This window comes from Cheilinus undulatus, linkage group 14 (genome assembly GCF_018320785.1).
Source record: "Cheilinus undulatus linkage group 14, ASM1832078v1, whole genome shotgun sequence".
In the NCBI taxonomy this organism is placed as follows: domain Eukaryota; kingdom Metazoa; phylum Chordata; class Actinopteri; order Labriformes; family Labridae; genus Cheilinus; species Cheilinus undulatus.
The window spans coordinates 46,052,180-46,072,943 of NC_054878.1; the positions used below are offsets into that span (position 1 = coordinate 46,052,180).

Sequence of the window (20,764 nt, forward strand, 5' to 3'; positions counted from 1 at the left end):
CTGAGCAGCTGGAGACTCCTTTATTTTACCTTGCTGGGATGAGTGTTCAGTACATGAGGATCTTTAAAGGTCAATGCTTTATGTAAAGGAATGTTGCTCTCATGTCAAATTCTCCAGTTTTCCACCATCAAGGTGAACTTTCCTTCATCAGTGGGGCCGTATAGCTCTGTGACCCTCTGACTGACAGCTGACCTGCAGCTCAGGATGAGACGTGATGTTAATAAAGTCATAATTTAATAATAATGATAATAATAATAATAATCATAATAATAATAGTAAAAAGAATAAAAGATAAATAAATAAAATAATAAAAATAAAAAAAATAATATAATAATAATAATAATAATAAAATAATTATGATAATAATAAAAAGTAATAATAATAACAAAAAAAAAAAGAAAGAATTATAATAATAATAGCTTGGATGTATATAGCACCTTTCATGAGACCCAAGGTCTCTTTACAGAAGAGTGGGAAATAAGACTCTAAGTTGAGCGAATGTAGGGGGCAGGTTTAGGAGAGACTGTAAGCTGTGGGGGACAGGTGGTGTTGAGGAGTTTTTTAAATGTGTCCGAGGATGGAGCGTTGCGGATGTTTTCAGGAAGGGAGTCCCAGAGGATGGGGGCCGTAGTCCTGAACGCTCTGTCTCTATAGGTGTGAAGTTTAGTGGTGGGAGGAAGGCCACCGTCTGAGGACCGGAGGCTCCGGGTTGGGGTATGTGGCTGAAGGAGGTCAGAGAGGTACTGAGGGGAGTGAAGGGATTTGTGAGGAGGAGGAGGATTTTGTATTTGACTGGGAATGTAACTGGAAGCCAGTGGAGGTGGATGAGGGTAGGGGTGATGTGCTGCCAGGGCCTGGTGCAGGTGAGAACCCTGGCAGCAGAGTTTTGGACGTATTGGAGCCTGTCCAGGGCTTTGTGAGGTACCCCAGACAGGACTCCATTACAGTAATCCAGTGAGTGGATGAGTATCTCTGCAGCTGAGTCTGTGAGTGATGGTCTGAGTCTGGAGATGTTCTTTAGAAGGAAAAAGGCAGTTTTAGTTACAGATTTGATATGGGACTGGAAGGAGAGGGTGGAGTCCATGATGATGCCCAGGTTTCGGACCTCGGAAGATGGGTGGATGGGATTGCCGTCCACATGAAGTAGGAGATCTCCAACCCTCCTGAGCAGTGCTTTGGGGCAACAGCCATGAGCTCTGATTTATTACTGCTTAGTCTGAGTTTGGTGGCTGACATCCAGGTTTGAATTTCTTGCTGACAGTTGACCAGTATAAATATAAATATATATTTTTAGCCTAGTAGCATTTAGCATGAACTGCAAACATCCCGTAGACAATGTGGAAGTTCTGGGTCTACCTCCGATGATCAGTGGGTCTGATGTTAGACCCTTGTCTTAAATCTGACTGTGGAAACAGCAACAACTGCAGGAACGGCTGCAGCTCATGAGTGTGTGGAGTCAGGTTCATGTGAAGTTCACTGATTTATCTCCAACTCTCTTAAGATTTAATTTCAGCGCCTCCTCTCTCTCTCTCTCTCTCCTCGTTCTTTAGATTCAGACCTCAGCCATGACTGGCAGCTCTAAATTAAAACCAAACACAGTTCGTTCATCATGAAACAGTCGGTGATTTAATCCCTCGGTTTACCAAGTAGTGATGCTCTTACTCCCAGCGTAGACTCCAGGGATGTGAAGTAATAAGTCTGAGATGAGGAGACCTTTATTGTAGAACCAGATCTATTTCTGCGTCTGTGTCCAATCATAATTCACGTCTGACGGTGGATGCTGAAACTCAGCGCTCAAACAATAAACTGTAAAACTAGAGGCAAAGATAGAGAGCTTAGTCAGAGAGGTACAGCAAGAATTGGGACTTATTCACACATGCACAACTAGAAAACTCTAGAAACTTCAGGACAGGCAGCCTTTAGTTAGTCCAGACGTGATCCTCACAGAGGGGGACGATGGGCCGAGTTCAGAAGTAAGACATGGATGAGAACAATCAGAGGAATCCCGATTAATCTCATGTTGTAGTTGTGAAATGTTTTTCTAAAGCAGGGGCTCTCAACGTTTTCAGTCCTGAGACCCCCAAAATAAAGGTGCCAGAGACCGGGGACTCCCACTGGATCTGAAGGTGGATGAACAGCCAGGAACATATAATAATGCAATCTTTGAAAGTCTCCTGAGATATGGACTTGCAGCCTGGTTCGGCACACTATCCATCCAGAGTAAATCAAAAATCTATAAACTGATGAAATCTGCCATGAAGCGATAGGCCAAAAAGACCACCAGTGTTGTCCTCAACCAGGCACATAAAAATCTGAATGATCCTTCTCATATTCTTTTTCTAGAATATGAACTTCTGCCTTCTGGGAAACAATACATAGCAAACAAACACAAAACAAACCGCTACAAGCTCTCTTTTCTCCCAATATCTATATCTCTTCTTAACAAACAGTCCCAGTAACTCTTTCCTGAAATTGTTTATACTTTTGTATATTTTTTAGCTTATCTATGGCCACCAGTCTCTTATCTGATATTACTATTCCTCTGTTATCCATGTTTTTATTCCCGTCATTATTCGATCATTTTTAACTTGTTTTTATTTATTCTCACTGATTATTGCAATGAACACTGCACTTTAATCTTCTCGTGTAATAACTACTGACCATGCTTGTCGCCGACCTTTTGCAAATGTATCTGTTTATGTTGTCTGGTGTTTTTTATGTATATCGTGCCCTTAGCCAGTAGCACCGCTGTCCAAGACAAATTTCCTGAATGGGACAATAAAGTTTATCTATCTATCTATAAAACCATGATCCATTATAAAGTAAAGCAGTGATATCCATATTTTATATTTCTCCTGAATAATTACTACTCTCATCAAAGTAACAAGTTTCTTTACTGTGCTGTAGTATATTGTCATCTTAAAAATGTAAATCCCTTTTCCTAAAAAATGGTTTTGAAAATGGGTTAAATGTGGTGGAATAGGAGGTAAAATGGAGTGTGAAAGTACCAGAAATGGATTAGAAGTGTTAAAAATTAGATCAAGGTGGCAAAAAGCAAAAAATGGTAGAGCAGGGTAAAAGTGGCAAAAAAAATAGCACAGAAATTGGTAAAAGGGGATTAAGAAGTGCAGAAATAGGTTAAAAGTGGCAAAAATGTGTGGAAACTTAGGTGAAATTGGATTTAAAAGTGAGATCAAATGTTTAAAACTTGCAAAAACGGGCATTACAAATAGTGAAATGTGGTTCAAATGTTGTTACAATGGGCACAGATTGGCATAAAACGTGGTTAAATGGCGTTAATAGTGGCAATGATGGGTCAAAAGAGGCAAGAATCACTGGACAGTGTCCAGAATTGTTTAAAATTGACAAAAATGGGTTTAGAGTCACAAAAATGGTTAAAAAAAAAAGAGGCAAGAACTGATCCAAATTGTGTTGAAATTGATGAAGAGTAATAATAATAATAATAATATCTTGAATTTATATAGCGCCTTTCAAGAAACCCAAGGACGCTTTACATGAACACACAGACATGGACAAACTATGTGCGGGGTCGGATGAGTGTAAGGGGTGGTTTAGTGAAGACTGTAGGCTGTGGTGAACAGGTGGTGCTTGAGACGTTTTTTGAAAATGTCCAGAGATGGAGCGCTACGAATGTCTGCAGGAAGAGTGTTCCAGAGGGTGGGGGCTGCAGCACTGAAGGCTCTGTCTCCACAGGTTCGGAGTTTGGTTTTGGGTATGGAAAGTAGGCAAAAGTAGTAGCAAATACTTGTAACAAAATTGGCTGGCAGAAAATCATTTCAAAAGTATTCATAGTTTTTAAGGCATGTGGCGACCCCCTCGAAGTGTCTCGCAACCCCCGATGGGGTCCCGACCCCCATGTTAAGAACCCCTGCCCTAGAGGCCAGAAAAGGTGTTGCATGTTTCCCTTGTGCACACCTGTGACCTCTGCAGCAATAATGACAGTTTCTTAGGGTGTCACTTGTACGGAAGCAGATTAGGGCCATTTTCGATGGAGAAAATAATTTTGGGCAAGTCGAGATTAAAGTCAAAATGACGAGAAAAAAGTCTAAACTTGTTATTGATAACAGCGGATTATAGACACTGTGTGTTTATGTGGCAAAGAGAGAATCTCTTTGTCGTTAAATCCAATAATGAGGTTTGATTTCACATGTTCATTGATATGAGGCATAACTGGCATTTTGTAGAGACAGTTATTCTCTGTTATTGTCTTAAATACTCATACACTAACAGGAGCACAGCAGCGCTCTCTCTCTTCCTCTTCCTCCCCGTCTGATCACCTGTAGAGACACAGAGGTGACAGACTCAGCCTCGGTAATGGGAGAGCAAAGGGAGATTGATCACTCGTTTATCGATCAGTGTTTGTTGTGGTGGAATAGACAACATCAATATCTACTGACATATCCGAAGGGAAATGTAGAGGCACTGCATGAAAGCAGCGATGAAAACATACGGGATTTTTATTTCTAAATTCCATACACAAATGTAGTGTACATCGTGTACTTGGCGTTTTGCAGGTAACATTTTCTTTATGTATCATACACAATACTGTTAACTAGAGTTCCCAATACAACACGTGATACAGTGTTCCTCTTTTTTTGCCTTTTCTAACATTTTGTCATTTTCAGCAACTTGTCTATGATCAATAAACGAGCGATCAATCTCCCTTCACTCTCCCATTAATGAGGTTGTCTGTCACCTGTGCGTCAGGTGATCAGACGGGGAGGAAGAGGAAGAGAGAGAGCGCTGCTGTGCTCCTGTTAGTGTATGAGTATTTAAGACAATAACAGAGAATAACTGTCTCTACAAAATGCCAATTATGCCTCATATCAATGAACATGTGAAATTAAACCTCATTATTGGATTTAACAACAAAGAGATTCTCTCTTTGCCACATAAACACACAGTGTCTATCATCCGCTGTTATCAATAACAAGTTTAGACTTTTTTCTCGTCATTTCGACTTTAATCTTGACTTGCCCAAAATTATTTTCTCCAACAAAAATGGCCCTAATCTGCTTCCGTACACTTGAACCTGAAGAGGGACACATTTGTATTCGTCAGAGCCCAGGGCTGCACGGTGGTGCAGGGGTTAGCGCCGTTGCCTCACAGCAAGAAGGTTCCTGGTTCGCTTCCTGCTCTGTGCAGAGTTTGTATGTTCTTCCCGTGCACATGTGGGTTCTCTCCGGCTTCCTCCCACCACCAAAGAGACGCTCATTAGGTTTACTGGTGACTCTAAATTGCCCGTAGGTGTGAGTGTGAGCGTGCCTGGTTGTCTGTCTCTGTATGTCAGCCCTGCTCCTCACTTTTTTAAAAGTGTTCCCTTCCATGAGAGAGGATGGTTTTCAAGAACTCCTTCTGTTGTCTTGTTTTTGTAATGGTTATTTGAAGAAGATGCTTTAAACAACAGTTAAAGATGATAAAGGCAGTATTCCTTCAGCAGCCTGAAGAGAAACTACTGCTCATTTAAATGACAGAGTAGCCCTTTACTTGAATGCATTCCTGTCAGAAGTGAAACTCCCAGATTTCAGAGATGGTTCTGCAGCAGGTTCCTACTTCTAGAGCTGTTTTCTAGCATTTCACTTTCACAGAGGGGAAAAATCCATCTGACAGCGGGCAGAGAGGCTGATTTTTGCCCCCACAGGAGCAGAAAATAGAGGCGAATCTGATGCACCACTAGAAAAGCGGACGGGTTATGAGCAAGCCTCTCTGTTTTAACTGGGAAAGCTCTCCGTCCACCTACACACATCACCCAGAGGTGACAGCGTTCGGCTCCGGCTCCGTCTTTAAAGGGTGTCAAAAAGCTCTCTGGGAAATGTAGGAAGTCGGAGGAACAGAAATAGAGCCGGAGCAGACAGCTGAAGGTGTTTCAGCCCTCTGATTGGCTCCAGATGGACACCTGAAAGGTAAACTCTGACTCCTGAACGCTGATGAGCATTGAGTCACTGCTGGCATCCAAACGGTGAGATTCCTTAGAGGAGCTGAATCAGAAGGTAAATCCACATGTGTTCACTCTTATGTAAAAGCCTGTAAAGCTGCACACATGTCACGCTGGGAGCTTCCTGGTTTAACCGCAGACTCCCGCTGTGGGCCCTCGCTGCAGCAGCTGGAGATGAGGTGCCTTGCTCAAGGGGGAAGATGGAGCAGAAAGAAGGCGTTATTTCTAATTTACACTCAGATGTTCGCCCTCTGCAAACTGCATTCTTCACACATGGCTTTTTAATTACCCACACTAGGTTGCATAAAACTCCTACCTGGCCCGTGTGAGAAAGCATGTATTGTAGTGGGACTGCTGAGCAAGTGTATTTTTATTTATGAAACGCCCGGCGGGGGGTGAAATTGGCCCTGGATTTTATTTGGACTGGCACCGAGGAGCTCTTAAAATGTTTTAAATTTAACTTTGCGGCGACCTGCAGTCGGCCCGCTGCACTTCACACGCATTCTGTTTTTGTTTGCACCCAAAACCTCTCAGACATACGGACCTTTCTCTGCGACTCCCAGATGATTATAATCCTGTCAAACCACCATGGCGCCTTTAAACCAGGGTCTGAGCAGAGGCATGGAGATAATGGATCCTCATGCAGCGTGGATGTAAATGCATCATCAGAAAGGGGGGTCAGAGGTGTCTGCACCCTGCTAGCATACTTTAACTCCCTGAAATGTGCAAAAATCTGCAGACCTAGACCCCTCCATTAGCAGGCTCTCTGCATGTTTGCATGTTTTTAACATGTCGGCATTCTAGTCTGACTGAAATCTCACTAAGCTGTGAGTTTTTAAGACCTCACACATCAAGCTAAAATAATCTATTTGTGTTTTTTTTTAACCCAATATTGTGATTTAATATGCAATTATTTCCTAAGTTCCTCATTTCATGTATTTTCCAACAAAAAAGCAATAATTCATTCTTTAATATAACCAAGACAGTATTAGATTAAACTAGGGCTGGACAATTTTGAAAGAATATGATTTTGTGATGATTTTGACTCATTTTTAACAAGAAAAACATATAAAAAATGAAGAGAATAGTATTTTTTTGGACCTTATTCTAAAAAATATGCCACTAAAATGATTGCATGAGATCTAACGAATGTCTCTGGCCCTAGTAAAAATCACTGTTCTGTAAAGCGTAGAGCTCCTATTCTAGTGAGTAGAAATGTTCTGGTCTATTTAGAGCTGTAAAGGACTAACTTTACTCTGTTCCCAGTTTTTAATGGCTGACCCCCCCCACCCCCCTCCTCCCACCTCCTCAGGATCATGTGATTTCACCTGAGAACATTCTAAACTCTTAGTGGGGATGCTGAGCATCCACACTATTGATATTCACGTCGGCCATTTTGTTTATTATTCTTCTTCCATTTCGGCTATCTTCTCCTTCATGCTTTGTCGTATCAACGCCGTTTTAACTTTTAAAAATTTAGTTTCTTTTTCATTCAACTACTATGACTTTTATCATTTCTAACTTTTATCATTTTTAAAATATAGCTATTTTCATGCTATTTTCAGCTACTTCTTTCATTAGGGTTAGGGTTCATTTCATCAAGCTTTTTAAGCTATTTTTATGCTTTTTCAGCCACTGAATGCCATTTTCAGCTACTATTAGCCTATTTTCAGATATTTCTATGCTATTTTAAGCTATTTCAGGCTACTTTCAGCTATTTTAAGGCTATTTCAGCTATTTTTAGGCTATTTTCAGCAATTTAAGGCTACTTTCAGCTATGTTTATGCTACTTTCAGCTTTTCTTGGCTATTTTTCAGTTTTTTTATGCTTTTTCAGCTATTTTTAGGCTATTTTCAGCTACTTTCAGCTATCTTAAGGCTACTTTCAGCTATTTTTTATCCTTTTTGAGCTATTCAATGCCATTTTCTGCTACTTTTAGGCCATTTTATGCTATTTTCAGCTTTTTTTGTGCTTCTGGCTATTTTCAGCAGTTCCTCCACAATTCAGCTGTCAACATTCCCATGTAATTTCAGCTGAAATTTCTATTTTGATCTAGTTGGCTACGTGCTTTATTACAGGAGACCTAGACTCTAACCTTGATCCTTATATTTTCACCAGAGGACCACATGAAGGTGTCTCTGGGCAGATCAGGTAAAGGGTCTACTCCATCATGAAATAACTGATCCCAGCATTTTTGGACCCACGCTCTCCAAGGTTCTGTTCGGGCTTTAACGTCTGTTTTTGGTTTGAAAAAAAAGATTTGTGTCTGCAGGGAGCCTTCCTAAAATACTGTCAGACTTGGAGCATCACTGTGAGCCTGTCAGGAGCAACAACACGCTCTGTAAGAAGATGTAGTGATGCTAAAAATGCAGAAAGGATGAACAAATATGAGATTTACTCTTTGGGCTAGCAGCTCCTGCCAAACGTACATCTACAGACAAAGGCTGGTTGAAATAGCTGCTGATTATCCCATTAGATGGACTGGTTCCCAGATCACTCCCACTCTCCAGCCCAGTGTTATTGTTCCAGTAACTCCTGCCTCCCTCAGGTAAAACAAAGGTAGCTTTTAATGCAGCTCTGTGAGAGAGAGAGAGTGGTTTGGGTCCAGTTGGGGCCGAAAAACAAACACACTGCCAGCTGCCCTTGATCGCCCACTTCTCTCTCTCGCTCTCTGGCTATACAAAGTGGTTAATCACTGAATGGAAACCATTAGTAAGACGTTTAAATAATTCACACTCCGTCTGACCACCCAAAGCTGCAGGACCGCTCGTCTGCCCCTCAGAAACACGATCAGCCTCAGTCAGACGATCCATACATGCACGCATACGTGTGCTACAGGAACACGATACCCGTGACTGTCCCGGTCCCATTCCAGCAGTCCTGAATGTCTCTGTGGGCTTCACTCTTATTTTATTATTCTAAAGTGTCCAGGTTCCACTCTTTAGTGTCCTCGCTTCTTCACTGCGGCTGTTTTCACATGAGGCATGATGGTTTCATACCGTGACCAAGCGAGGCTGCTAACCCAGCCCTAGTAACACCATTACACGCCTGAGCACACCTGTGCAGGTGGCATAGACAGAAGAAGGCAGCTATGGTGACCACTGGAGTCTACCTGTGGTCAAAATGGAGGCGGTACTGCAAGATGCTATGTAGTAACATTTTTGTCAGGATTAATATCAACTTTCTGTAGTTAATTGCAATTAATCGTCCATTTTGTTGCACTTTGAAATTCTGCTGTTTTGCATCGTAAACAGTTTTTTTTAACGTTGCGCTGCCTTAAAGTTAAGATACTGCCTCCTGTTTAAATGCAAACCTGCTCTTATTTTGAAAGAAAATAAAGATTATGAGGAAAAGGATCAGCTTTTCTTAAGCTATTTTCAGCTATTTTTAGGCTATTTCAGCTCTTTTAGGTTACTTTCAGTTATTTTTATCCTTTTATAGCTATTGAATGCCATTTTCAGCTACTTTAGGCTATTTTCAGCTTTTTTAGGCTACTTTCAGCTATTCTTATGCTATTTTCAGCTATTTTTAGGCTATTTTCAGCTCTTATAGGCTACTTTCAGCAATTTTTAGACTATTTTTAGCTTTTCAGGCTACTTTCAGCTATTTTTATCCTTTTTTAGCTATTAAATGCCATTTTTAGCTATTTTTAGGCTATTTTCTGCTTTTCTAGGCTACTTTCAGCTATTTTTATCCTTTTTTTTAGCTATTGAATGCCATTTTCAGCTACTTTTATTCTATTTTATGCTATCTTTATGCCATTTTATGCTATTTTTATGGTATTTTATGCTGTTTAAATGCAGACCTGCTTTTATTTTGAAAGAAAATAAAGATTATGAGGAAAGGATCAAAAAGGAAATTAGGATGATAATTTCTGACTTGTCCTCTGAGCTCTGTGAGATTTTTAAGGTAAGTGAGACATTTAGGAGCAGTGGTGGAGTTTCTCTACATCAGCGTTGCTGCAGGGAGAAGTTAATGTGCATTAACTGAAAAAAAGGACAATAAAGCAAGAGATTGATCGCCATCCCAAAACATTAGTGCACAAGTTTTGGAGCATAATTAATTGTGATTAATGCATTAATGCTTTAGACACAACAACAACCCTCTTCCTCCTCCCCCATGCTGCTCAGAGGATGAATTAGTCTCATGTTGCACAGCAGGAAAGACGGCAGACTTTACAACTCCACTCACTGATGAGGACCCAGTGAGTCAAGACCTCCTCTTCAAGTGGACCCTGGCTTGTATTTCCACAAAGTATCTGTTTACCTTAACTGAGCTGGGGTCAAGAGTACTCTGATCCAGGCCTGTGTCCCTAAAGTGGAATATTTATGCATTCTTCGGTCTTTGATTTGTCAAATCTGTTTCCTGCTCTGCCCCTTCTGTTGTGGCCTTGCTCCCTGCTTTGCATCCTAGTTCCACGTCTGCCCTTTGAACCCTCTGAGGTCTCGCCAGCATGTTTCGCTGTTTTTATTAATATCTTTGCTGTTTTACATCATAGAAATGTGGGTCGGACACTTCTGTTAACGGGAGAATCTTATCTTTCACTTCCGCCCTCACCTGCCATCCCACATGATCTACAGCCAGAGTTACAGGGCCAATACGGGAGCAGTGAGCACATGTCTGTGTGTCCATCAACCTTTCCCAACCAAAGCCCCTCCCGATCACAGTTTCTGCAGGAGAGGTGAGGCGAGAGTGGAGGGAGAGGAGACAGTTAGACCTGTTGATGTCTGATGATGGGGAGGAGTTTGAATGTTGCAGAAGCAGTGATGAAGATGACACAGCTTCGTCCATTCTTGTATACTTCTACACTTTTTGCTTTGTTTTCTGAATGTCTAGTTCTGAGTGCCTTTCATCTGTGCAGCTTTTATTTCTGTACTTTAGTAAAGTTGTTCTGAATCTGATTTTAGTATCAGAATTACATCAGATACTGCTTCAAATGCAGGTACTGGTACTGGTGAGTACATGAGTTTATGCACCCATCCCATACTGTTCTGTTTAACTTCATATTTTGCTTCATGTAGCCGCGCTAAATGTTAGCATTAAACCAAGTCTTCTTCACTGCTGATGGAAGCTACTGTTTCTAGAGCAGTGAAGAAGAGCCAAAGGACCCACTGCAGAAATGCAACAAGGGGTACAAAGAAAGAAAATGGTGAAAAGTGGTTAAAAAGTGACCAAAATGGATTGAAGAGGAAGAAAGGGCAAAGAGGTAGCAAAAATCGGTCAAAAAAGCCGGATAATCTTGTAAAAAACAGGTCAAAAATGAGTTCAGTGTGGAAAAATAGCTACAAGTAGAATACAGTTGCAGAGAAAAATTGGGAAAAGTCGCAAAAATGGGTTACAGAAATGCAAAAAGGTGAAAAAATGGGTGGAAATAGGTGAAAAGCTGTTAAAAAGTGGCAAAAAAGATGTGAATAGGCTGGGTGAAGTAGGAAAATTGGGTTCAAAGTAGAAAAAAATGGGCCTAAAGTAAGAAAAAGTGGCATAAATGTGCAGAAAGAGTGGTGAAAATGGGTTAAAAAGTGCCATATCTACCGATCCAGCACACATGCACTGATGTCATCAATAAGTCACTCCTATGGAGGTTCATTATTTTGGTTTTTGTTGTTAAATCTAACTGAATGCTTTATAAATACAAATGAAAAGATAAAAGATCTGTAAAGTAAATGTATTTCCCAAAAATAGACAATAATAATAAATATAACATTTAATATCCTTGACATTAGAGACAGGTGTTTTTAAATCAGAAATGTGTTGGTTACCTGAGTCTGTGTTAGCCCCCCTCCCCCATAATGTTGCTATGAGGAGAAAGGGTGTGGGCTCTCATGGGTTAATTCCTTTATTTGACCTCCATCCTCTCTCTCCTTCTTCACTTTGCATGAGAGCTTTTAAACCTCTCGTATCTCAGACCTTCTGTCCTCCATCATTTCTTTGCTTCTTGTCTTAAAATAGCCCACATTTTTTTCTGTCTCTCTCATTTTGTAACTTAATTTCTGTTTCTTTTGTGTCCTTTTCGCTGCATCCTCGTGTGTTCTGATTCCTGCTCCGTTATCGTCCCATCCTTGTCCTTGTTTCCAGCAGGAACATAAAAGCATTCATGTATCTCTTGTTTGTTTCTGTCGGTCTCTATCTTTAGACATTTATTGTGCCGCGTATGCACAGAGGTGACAGACAGGGCAAGAAAAGCGAGTCCACCCACAGACACACAACCATTCTTGCTTTTTGTGTCGCAGGAATTCAAACCATTCCAGTCGGTATGCAGCACCCCAGCGGGCCAATTTCAGAATAACTAGCCACCAAAGACACACAAACAGACAGGAGCCAGCTCCGGCCCGGCCTGGGTCTTTGGTTGAAAGTAAATGAGAGGCTTATCCGGTGCACATCTGATGGAGACGCTGTAGGAGAGGGATTATTGGTGTGAGAGCAGAATGCATTTGTAGCCTTACGCTGCAGCACACACGCTGATAATGATACAAGTACAGAAGGGGATTTGCACAAACGCTCATCTATTATCTTGTCCTTTTGGCAACATTATTCCCGGCTGTCATTCCAATGAAACGGGATGAAATGAAGTGAAAAGAGAGAGAGAGAGAGAGCCTTCAGCCCTCATATTGAACAGCCTCCCACACACTTTACAGAGAGCTACACTCACACCGCCTTCTGTTCTTACTGCATGCTCAATGCCCACACACAATTCATACCTCCAGGGTTTGGGGATATTTGTGTTCGTGCTGGAACGTTCTGCTACATACCTGCATGCACCTCTTAAATCTTCAGCCTTATATCATGGATCACCTTGTTTCAAAGGAGCATCTGTCTTCAAACAAAACCAGGTCCAAATAGAAATATTCAGGATCCTGACGCACAGCCGAGATGTGCTTCTGTCCTACGCAGGAGCATCTTCAGGATCGGGCTTTTCAGGACGCTGATGCTGCCTTCAGGAGCCAAAAGCTTACCAATGAGACGCTAAAGATAAAGATGATGATTTACTCATCAGTAAAGGCAGTCCATTCAAACAGAGAAGGGCCAGATCCACTAAAGGTTAGCGCTACTTTAACCCTGTGCAAACGAGGGAAAAGGATAATGGCCAGTCCAGGGAACATGTGCACAGGGTGGATCAACACAGACTGAGCATGCATGTCAGTTTGGAAATGTTCCAAAAACATGCACAAGATTGCTCCCTTCCCATGCAAATACGCCTCATTGGAAATATCATCCAGCCTGTCATGCTCCCGTTTTCTTCCTGCAGACCAAGCAGGTCCACCCAGACATCTCTCAGCCCCGTCAAGCAAGGGCTGCCTTACTGGAATAAAATCCCTCAAAGGTTCTTGAGATGTTGTATGAGCTGCATGACCTTGACCTTTGACCCACAGTACTGTGCATAACTTTTGGGCATGTTCGGGCCACAAATTGAGTCTGAAGTAAGGTAGATGTGGAGAGTAAGCTGTCTGAGGGCACGTCCTTGCATAACACCAGGGTCATGGGGAAATAATCTGTCAAAGTCGTCACCTTCAGTGTGGCGTAAGGGTGAGTAAGCACGGCCTAGGGTACTGTCCAGGTGTCGTAGGGTTTCCTGGAGCCCCTGGTTGTATTGTGGATGTCCTAAGGGTCTGAAAACTGCGGGTGGTCTTCAGATGTTATTCCAGGGTAAAAAGGCCCAGACAGAAGAGATGTGATCGAGCTTGACCTTGGCTGCTGATCCATATCGGCTGCTTGATCCTGACTGCCCTCTCTCCAGCCCTGAGTAGGGGACCATCAGGCTCTGTGATGAATCTTAAACCCCTCAAACTTCTGCACAACTGTATGGTTTCCAAAAAGTGCTCATTTCATCATCATTGGTGCCAGATTTGATAGAAATCCTTGGCAGTATTCTTGAGATATTGTGTTTAGAAGAATGGGCCGGAAGGACAGAGGGGCCATCTTCGGTTAGCGTCTGTGCAGAGGTGAAAAAGCTGCTCCAAGCTGCTTAGGGTAAAAACTGTAAAAACTCTTTCTTTACAGAAGAGGGCTCATGTTGCTTGCTGCAGTTTGTACCAGTTCCAGCTCCTGATTGTTGCTCGGCTATTTCCTTATTTTGGATCAAATGTGGATGTTATAGCACAGGGCTGTCAAACTCGAGGCCTGGGAGCCAAATCCGGCCTGTGGTGCAGTTATACCGGGTCCACCAGATCATATCATATTTTTATTAGAACTGGTCCACCAGTATGAGGTCTGCAGATTTCCTCTAGTATAAAAATGTAAACTTAACCTTCAAGATTTAAAAAAAATATTCTTGTTGAGCCATAAGACTTAGAAAAAGTAAACAGTAAAAGTAATCCAATAAAAAATCAGGAACACAGGAGAAATTTGTGTTTTCTCTATATTTTCAATTTTATATCTCACAGTTATGATTAGTGATGAGTTATGGTTTTAACTTATTATCTCATGATTTTACCTTTGAGATTTATAATTTATAATTTCAGCATTCTATATGGCTCATCTTCCAAAGTCCTCAATTAACTCCAGCACATTCAGCACGCCTCCTGTCCACATTTGAAACTCATGATTTTAAATTTTATTTTCAATTTTGACTTTTGAAACTCATGATTCTTAATTTTATTTCATATTTTGACATTTGAAACTCATGATTTTGACGTTTACCTCATATTATGACAGTTAAAAATCATGATTTTGAAATTTAGCTAATTTTTTTACTTTTAAAATTCATGGTTTCAGTGTTCTATTTCAGATTTTGGCTTTTAAAAACATTGCTTTAGATTAAATGTCATGTTTTTACCTTTTAAACTTAAAAGTTTGACTTTTTATCTCAGATTTTGAGTTTTAACTTTTCTTGTTCACCTTTCATTTACCATCAGTGCAGAGGTTTTTACCCCCATAATTCATTTCTGGTGAGAATGAGGTTGACACTTTATGGTTAAATATGGGCCCTGTCAGGACTTCAGGTTAGACCCAGGTCCAGAATCTGGCCCCTGCTGTGGTTGAGTGTGACACCCCTGTTATAGTGGGTCGGAACCCCCACATGTTCTGAGCTGTGATGTTTCTATCACTCCTAAGTTTAGCTCTTTCTGCGTGTGCGTGGACATCTCTCCATTCAGCATGAACTCTACTAAACAAGCTTGGATGATCTGTGGTTTTCTAAAGAAGGATGCCGTGGGTATAAAGCATTCCCTAGATCTATGTGTGCGTCTATGAAAGCTGATCTCTGCTCTTCTGTTAAGTAACTCGAGTTATTTAAAGCATCCTGACAAATCACTTTGTGCTGGTGTTTGAGAGCGTGTGCCTTACTATTTTTACCAACAACTCCTGCCTTCTGAATGAGGCCCGCTCTGACCTACCTTCAACTCTGGTGTCTCTTCACGGCCTTTGAAAAACCCACTCACACACAAACACCCAGCACACACACTTCCCACAGCAGCAGCAGCAGCAGCGATGTCTCTCCTACGCACAGGAACTAGGGCAGGTTGTTTCGATGCACGTATGAATAAATCTTTATGTAAGCCATTCACTTCATGCTCCCACTCAGCCTGTAGACTGCCACCATTCACGCTTTGCTTATAAAACCAGTCACCTTATGTAAGGTTACTCTGGAGTTTAACCGACTCTTATCTGACTGCTTTGGGGTCAAACTCAATGCTCGCTCTTCTTATGATGGCTGTGTGTCAGGAGGTCAGATAGCTGAGAGATAGCAGACGCTGCAACAGGAAGTTCATCCTCTGGTGACCCCAAACGGCAGCAGGAGCTACCACACTCGACAGAAATCAGTCATCAGATGGATCAATGTGCCGATTGTTCTAGAAAACAGCTAAATCATGGCTCTAAATTCATCCTGCACGGGTGTAAACGATGTGTTGCATAAAAGGTTCCAGTCAGATTCATACCCATGGGATTAAAAGGACAGGATGGTTCCTGGAGCTGTTTGAGAACTGGATCTGAGCGGGGTAAGAGCACTATGAGAACTGGATCTGAGCAGGGTAAGAGCACTATGAGAACTGGATCTGAGCAGGGTAAGAGCACTATGAGAACTGGATCTGAGCGGGGTAAGAGCTTTGAGATTTCAGAAACAGAGATTTACCTCAGTTTAGCTCCATGGAGGTGTGAGGTTCAGCTCCCTCGGTCTGAGGCCGGTGAGTGGATGATGGGATTATTCTGACCTTTCTGTAAAGATGCTGGTTTCTGATTAATGAGGATGATGGAGTCAGGCCGTGTTCAGAGAAAAACCAGACCTTCAACAGACGAGAGGAAAACCATCAACCAGGAAGGAAAACATTAACAGCAGCTGTGTCAGACAATCCCTCACCCTAGACCTGGAGACCAGGGACCATAATAGACCTGGAGACCAGGACCCTAGGAGACCTGGAGACCCTAGTAGACCTGGAGACCAGGACCCTAGGAGACCTACAGAACCTAGTAGACCTGGAGACAAGTACCCTAGGAGACCTGGAGGTGGTTAAAGCCTGGTTATCCATAGGTTACCATCATGTTTTCTGGATGTTTCTCTCTGTGCTGGCTCAGTGAGACCTCCTTGTAGACTGGCGGTCTTGTATCACAGCATAATGATGGACCATGGTCCGGTCTGGTCCCCCTTGTAGACTGGCGGTCTTGTATCACAGCATAATGATGGACCGAAATGAGTTGAAGAGGCAAAATGGGCAACAAGTGGCAAAAAAAGGGTTAAAATGGGAAGATAAATGGGGAGAAAATGGTTAAAAATGACCAAAAAAATGGGTTTAAAGTGGGAAAAAGTAACAAAAAGTAGCATAGAGTCACTCAATTTTTATTTAAAGTAGGCAAAAAATGGGTTACAGAAATCCAAAAAGGGTTTAAAATGGGCAGAAAATGTTGAAAAGTGGTTAAAAATGGCAAAAATGGGTATAAAGTGGCATGAAGTTGCATAAATGACTAGATGAAGTAGGAAAATTGGGTTTTAAAGTGACAAAAATGAGTTAAAAATAAAAAACATGGGCTAAAAGTGGAAATAGTAGCATAAATAAGCAGGAACAGAGGTAAAATGGGGTTAAAAAGCCCAAATTCTTTGAACCCAGCACACGTCTTGATGTCATCAATGAATCGTAAATGGGGATCTTGTTTTTGTGTTAGAAAAAAACTAAAAAGGACTTTTGGAGTTTAATCTGATTGATTTTGACCTATGCTGTATAACTACAAATGAAAATATATAGTTAGGGTTGTGCCCCAATTATTGTTTCTATTGGGACACCTGGGTGTGGGTCTTCATGGGTTAAAGAAGCAGAGAGGATGTGAGAGGAGTCTTAAAGAAAGCTCTAATGAGTTTGTCCTCTAAACCAGTTTTTCTCAGCTATGTGCATGGTGGAAAAACTGTGGTAACTTTTTAAGGATGTGCTTGTTTTCTTCTGAACTGGGACGTTTTAATTGAATAAATGTGATTGGTTTAAAATATCAGAAATACGGGTCACCGTTCGTCATTAAGGGGAGAACGATGAGAACCTCAGCTGTTAGGGCTCACTGACAGGACAGAGCAGTGAGAATTCTGACATCCATGGAGCAGCGTTACGGTTTCTCTTCCCTCTCTGCTGTTGTGATGTCATTGTGACCAGCATGGGTCACATGAATAAGGGATGGATAGGGAGGGTTTGTAGGTGATAAGTGATCTAAAATATGTATTTGCTCTGCTGCTGCAGTTTCAGTTTTTAAATCTGTTTGCATCCAGTAGCAGGTTCAGCCGTCATGTGATTGTGGTTCCTGCTGTGTTACCCTCAACATCACTGGAAGTAGCAGTAACCAATCACAGTCCTCTTTGTTTTGATGCTGGCCAAACTGAGTGTTTATTGTTTCAGTCTTTTTGGTTTCAGCCCACATTCTTGAACTCTTAACACCATGGAAAATAAATAATATGACCCAGCTCTGTGCTGATGTATCCGCTGTGTGTTTAACAGAGTAGGTAGCCCAAAGTGAACATTCCTGCTGCATGTTTTCCTCAGCTTCTATTTTTAGATCTCACGTTGGGCCTCAGACGCTCACGTCACAGAGACCTGCTCTCAGCGCTGAAGCTCCACTCTGTTTGGACGTAGATGAGAACAGTGAGCTTGTGTCGCAACCAGAGTGCAGGGGAGGTTGATTAAACCCGGCTATGAGGAAATAGGGAGCAGAAATGCAGCTTCAGCAGGCGGCTCTGTGCTCCTTCTGCTGTCAGGTGTTGGTGTGGTTGAGGGACGTTAAACAGCGGAAGCACACGCACACACCGTGTCTGCTGCAGCGTTTGCAGAGCAGTTGCAAAGCTTGCAAAGTTCTGCATGGATGCCTCTTTTCAGCTCAGAGTCTTTGCTTTCTGGATGGAGAACATTCAAAGTCATGACAGCCAGAGAGGAAGAAAAGGTGCTAGCACTGACGGCTGCTCTTCGACTCGGTCTTTTGGGACGCCTACACACATTATGACACTCCGACGTCACTTCCACAGCGCTATTTATAAGCCTTTGTGTCTTTTTAGGAACAGCGTGGGTTTGCTTTGCAACAGTGACTCACTGAGTGAAAGGGGGAGGGAGGGAGGGAGGAGGAGGAGGAAGGGGTGGAAAGGCAAAACGCACAGATGGATTCCAATGTGAAGAAACTAACTGAGCAAACAATGACATTTACCTCCGCTCATCAGCATGTACTCGGCAACTTAGTGAGTCCTGTCCTTTTCAGACACTTTCTATTTTAACACCTGGGAAGAAAAATGTTGAATTTCTGCTTAACATTTCAACACAAGCTGTCTCAGAGCTACCTAAAGATGTCTGACTGTGGGTGAAGTAGTTCTAAAAACTCATAGAAGGATGTTTTTGTGTCTTTCAGGTCTGATGGAGAGAAAACTGGATGACTATTGAAGCTACACAAGAAGGATCTACAAGCACTTTCTAAAAATGTTAGTATTTACTCTTATAATATCCACTATGCTGAAATTTACCTTCACTTCAAAAACGGTCTTACAACCCTAACTCCAAAAATGTTGGGACGCTGTGTAAATGTAAACAAAACAGAAGTCAATGATTGTCAAACCTCATAAACCATATTTGATTCTCAGTAGAACAGAAACATCATATCAGATGTTAAACTGAGACATTTTGGCATTTCAGGAAAATATTAGCTCATTCTGAATTTGATGGCAGCAACACTTCGCAAAAGAGTAGGGATGGGTTCATGTTTATGGTGAAATGGTAAAAAAGGGCAAAAATGTGATAGAATGGCAAAAAGAAGTGGCAAGAATGTGCAAACACAAGGAAAATACTGGTATTCAATTACAAAAGGTAGCTTAAATGGGTAAAAAATAGGCAGAAAAAATGGGGTAAAAGGGCAAAAATGTGATAAAAGTGGCAAAAAAGGGCAAAAAAAAGAAAGAAGTCATATTTAATGGCAAAAGGTAGCTTAAATGGGCAGAAGATGGCATAAAAATGTGGAGAAAGTGGCAAAAATGGGCAAAGAAAGAGGAAACAAGTGGTATTTAATGGCAATAGGTAGCTTAAATGGCTCGAAAATGGAAAAAAATAGTGAAAAAGTGGCAAAAATGGGAGGAAATCGGCAAAAAAAGTGGCTAAAATGGGCACTTTTTCTATAAGGATAATAATGATAAAGCCCAATATTAGTCCTCATACTGATGATCTCAACTGTAACCTCCGCTGTAACAGTAAACCCAGCCATGGTGGTTTATGTGGAGTAGTCCTGAAGACAAAAGTGTCCACTGTGGATAGTCCAGTCCAGTCCTCCTCTCATCGATGGCTCTTCCCACACTGCTGCTGATTAGCCAGGACGTCCCGAGCATGAACACCCAGCTGAAAGTGAGACGCTCTGGCTCTAAGTGACCCACTCATGGAAGTCTGCTACAGCTCTCTGCTGCTCTCACCCCTGTCCTACTTCAGATGCTCCAAATGTTTTCTGTTGGTGAAAGGTCTGGACTGCAGGCAGACCAGTTCAGGACCTGGACTCTTCTCCTGTGAAGCCATGCTGTTGTGATGGATGTGGTATGTGGTTTAGCATGGTCTTGCTGAAATAGTGGCAGCCTTCCCTGACAGAGATGTTGTCTGGATGGGGGCATATGTTGCTCTAAAAGCTCTCTCTATTTTTCAGCATTGATAGTTCCTTTCCAGATGTTAGAGCTGCCCACGCCATCGGCACTAATGCAACCCCATACCATCAGAGATGCAGGCTTTAGACCTGAGCCAGGAGAACAAGCTGGATGCTCCAAATCCTCTTTAGTCCACAGGACATGGCATCTGTGCTTTCCTCTGACCACAGAACAGTTTTCCATGTTTCCTCAGTCCATGTTAAATGAGCTTTGATTCTTTGACCACAGAACAGTTTTCCATGTTTCCTCAGTCCATATTAAATGAGCTTTGGTCCAGAGAAGATGGACCACGGTGTTTCTGGATCCTGTTCACATATGGCTTCTTCTCTCCATGATCCAGCTTTAACTGTCATTGGTGGATGGCACGGCCAACTGTGTTGACAGATGATGATTTCTGGAATGTTCCTGAGCCCATGCAGTGATTTCACTACAGAATCATGCCTGTTTTTATTGCAGTGGCCCCTCAGGGCCCCTGAGGGCCCCAAGATCAATGACATCCAAAATTTTGTTTTCATAATTTCATAATTGAGGAACAATTTTCTAACAATGTTCCACAACTCTTAAGGGACTCTGCTTCTCTAAAATGGTCTTTTTATACCCAGTTCAGTCAGGACCAATTTGTCAAGAAACACAGGCTTGCATCTGTAAATATTTCTTTATTAGCTGTTATTAGTTTGCACCTGTTGCTGTTATTTGTATTTGGCGGTGTGACTGTTGTGGGATCCTCTTGCCCTTCC

General features: G+C 41.9%; 1 protein-coding gene across 7 annotated transcripts in view; it reads left to right on the forward strand.

Moving 5' to 3' along the window:
• hivep2a (HIVEP zinc finger 2a) overlaps positions 1 to 20,764 on the forward strand; it is a 179,505-nt gene that overhangs the window by 119,084 nt on the left and 39,657 nt on the right. For 6 of the 7 annotated variants that reach the window (XM_041804718.1, XM_041804717.1, XM_041804715.1 and 3 more), the window contains one exon: positions 18,761 to 18,830. The gene's annotated coding sequence lies outside the window, so the exon portion shown is untranslated. Of the gene's footprint in view, positions 1 to 18,509; positions 18,594 to 18,760; positions 18,831 to 20,764 lie in introns of those variants that run through there. The other variant, XM_041804721.1, reaches the window with a different exon arrangement.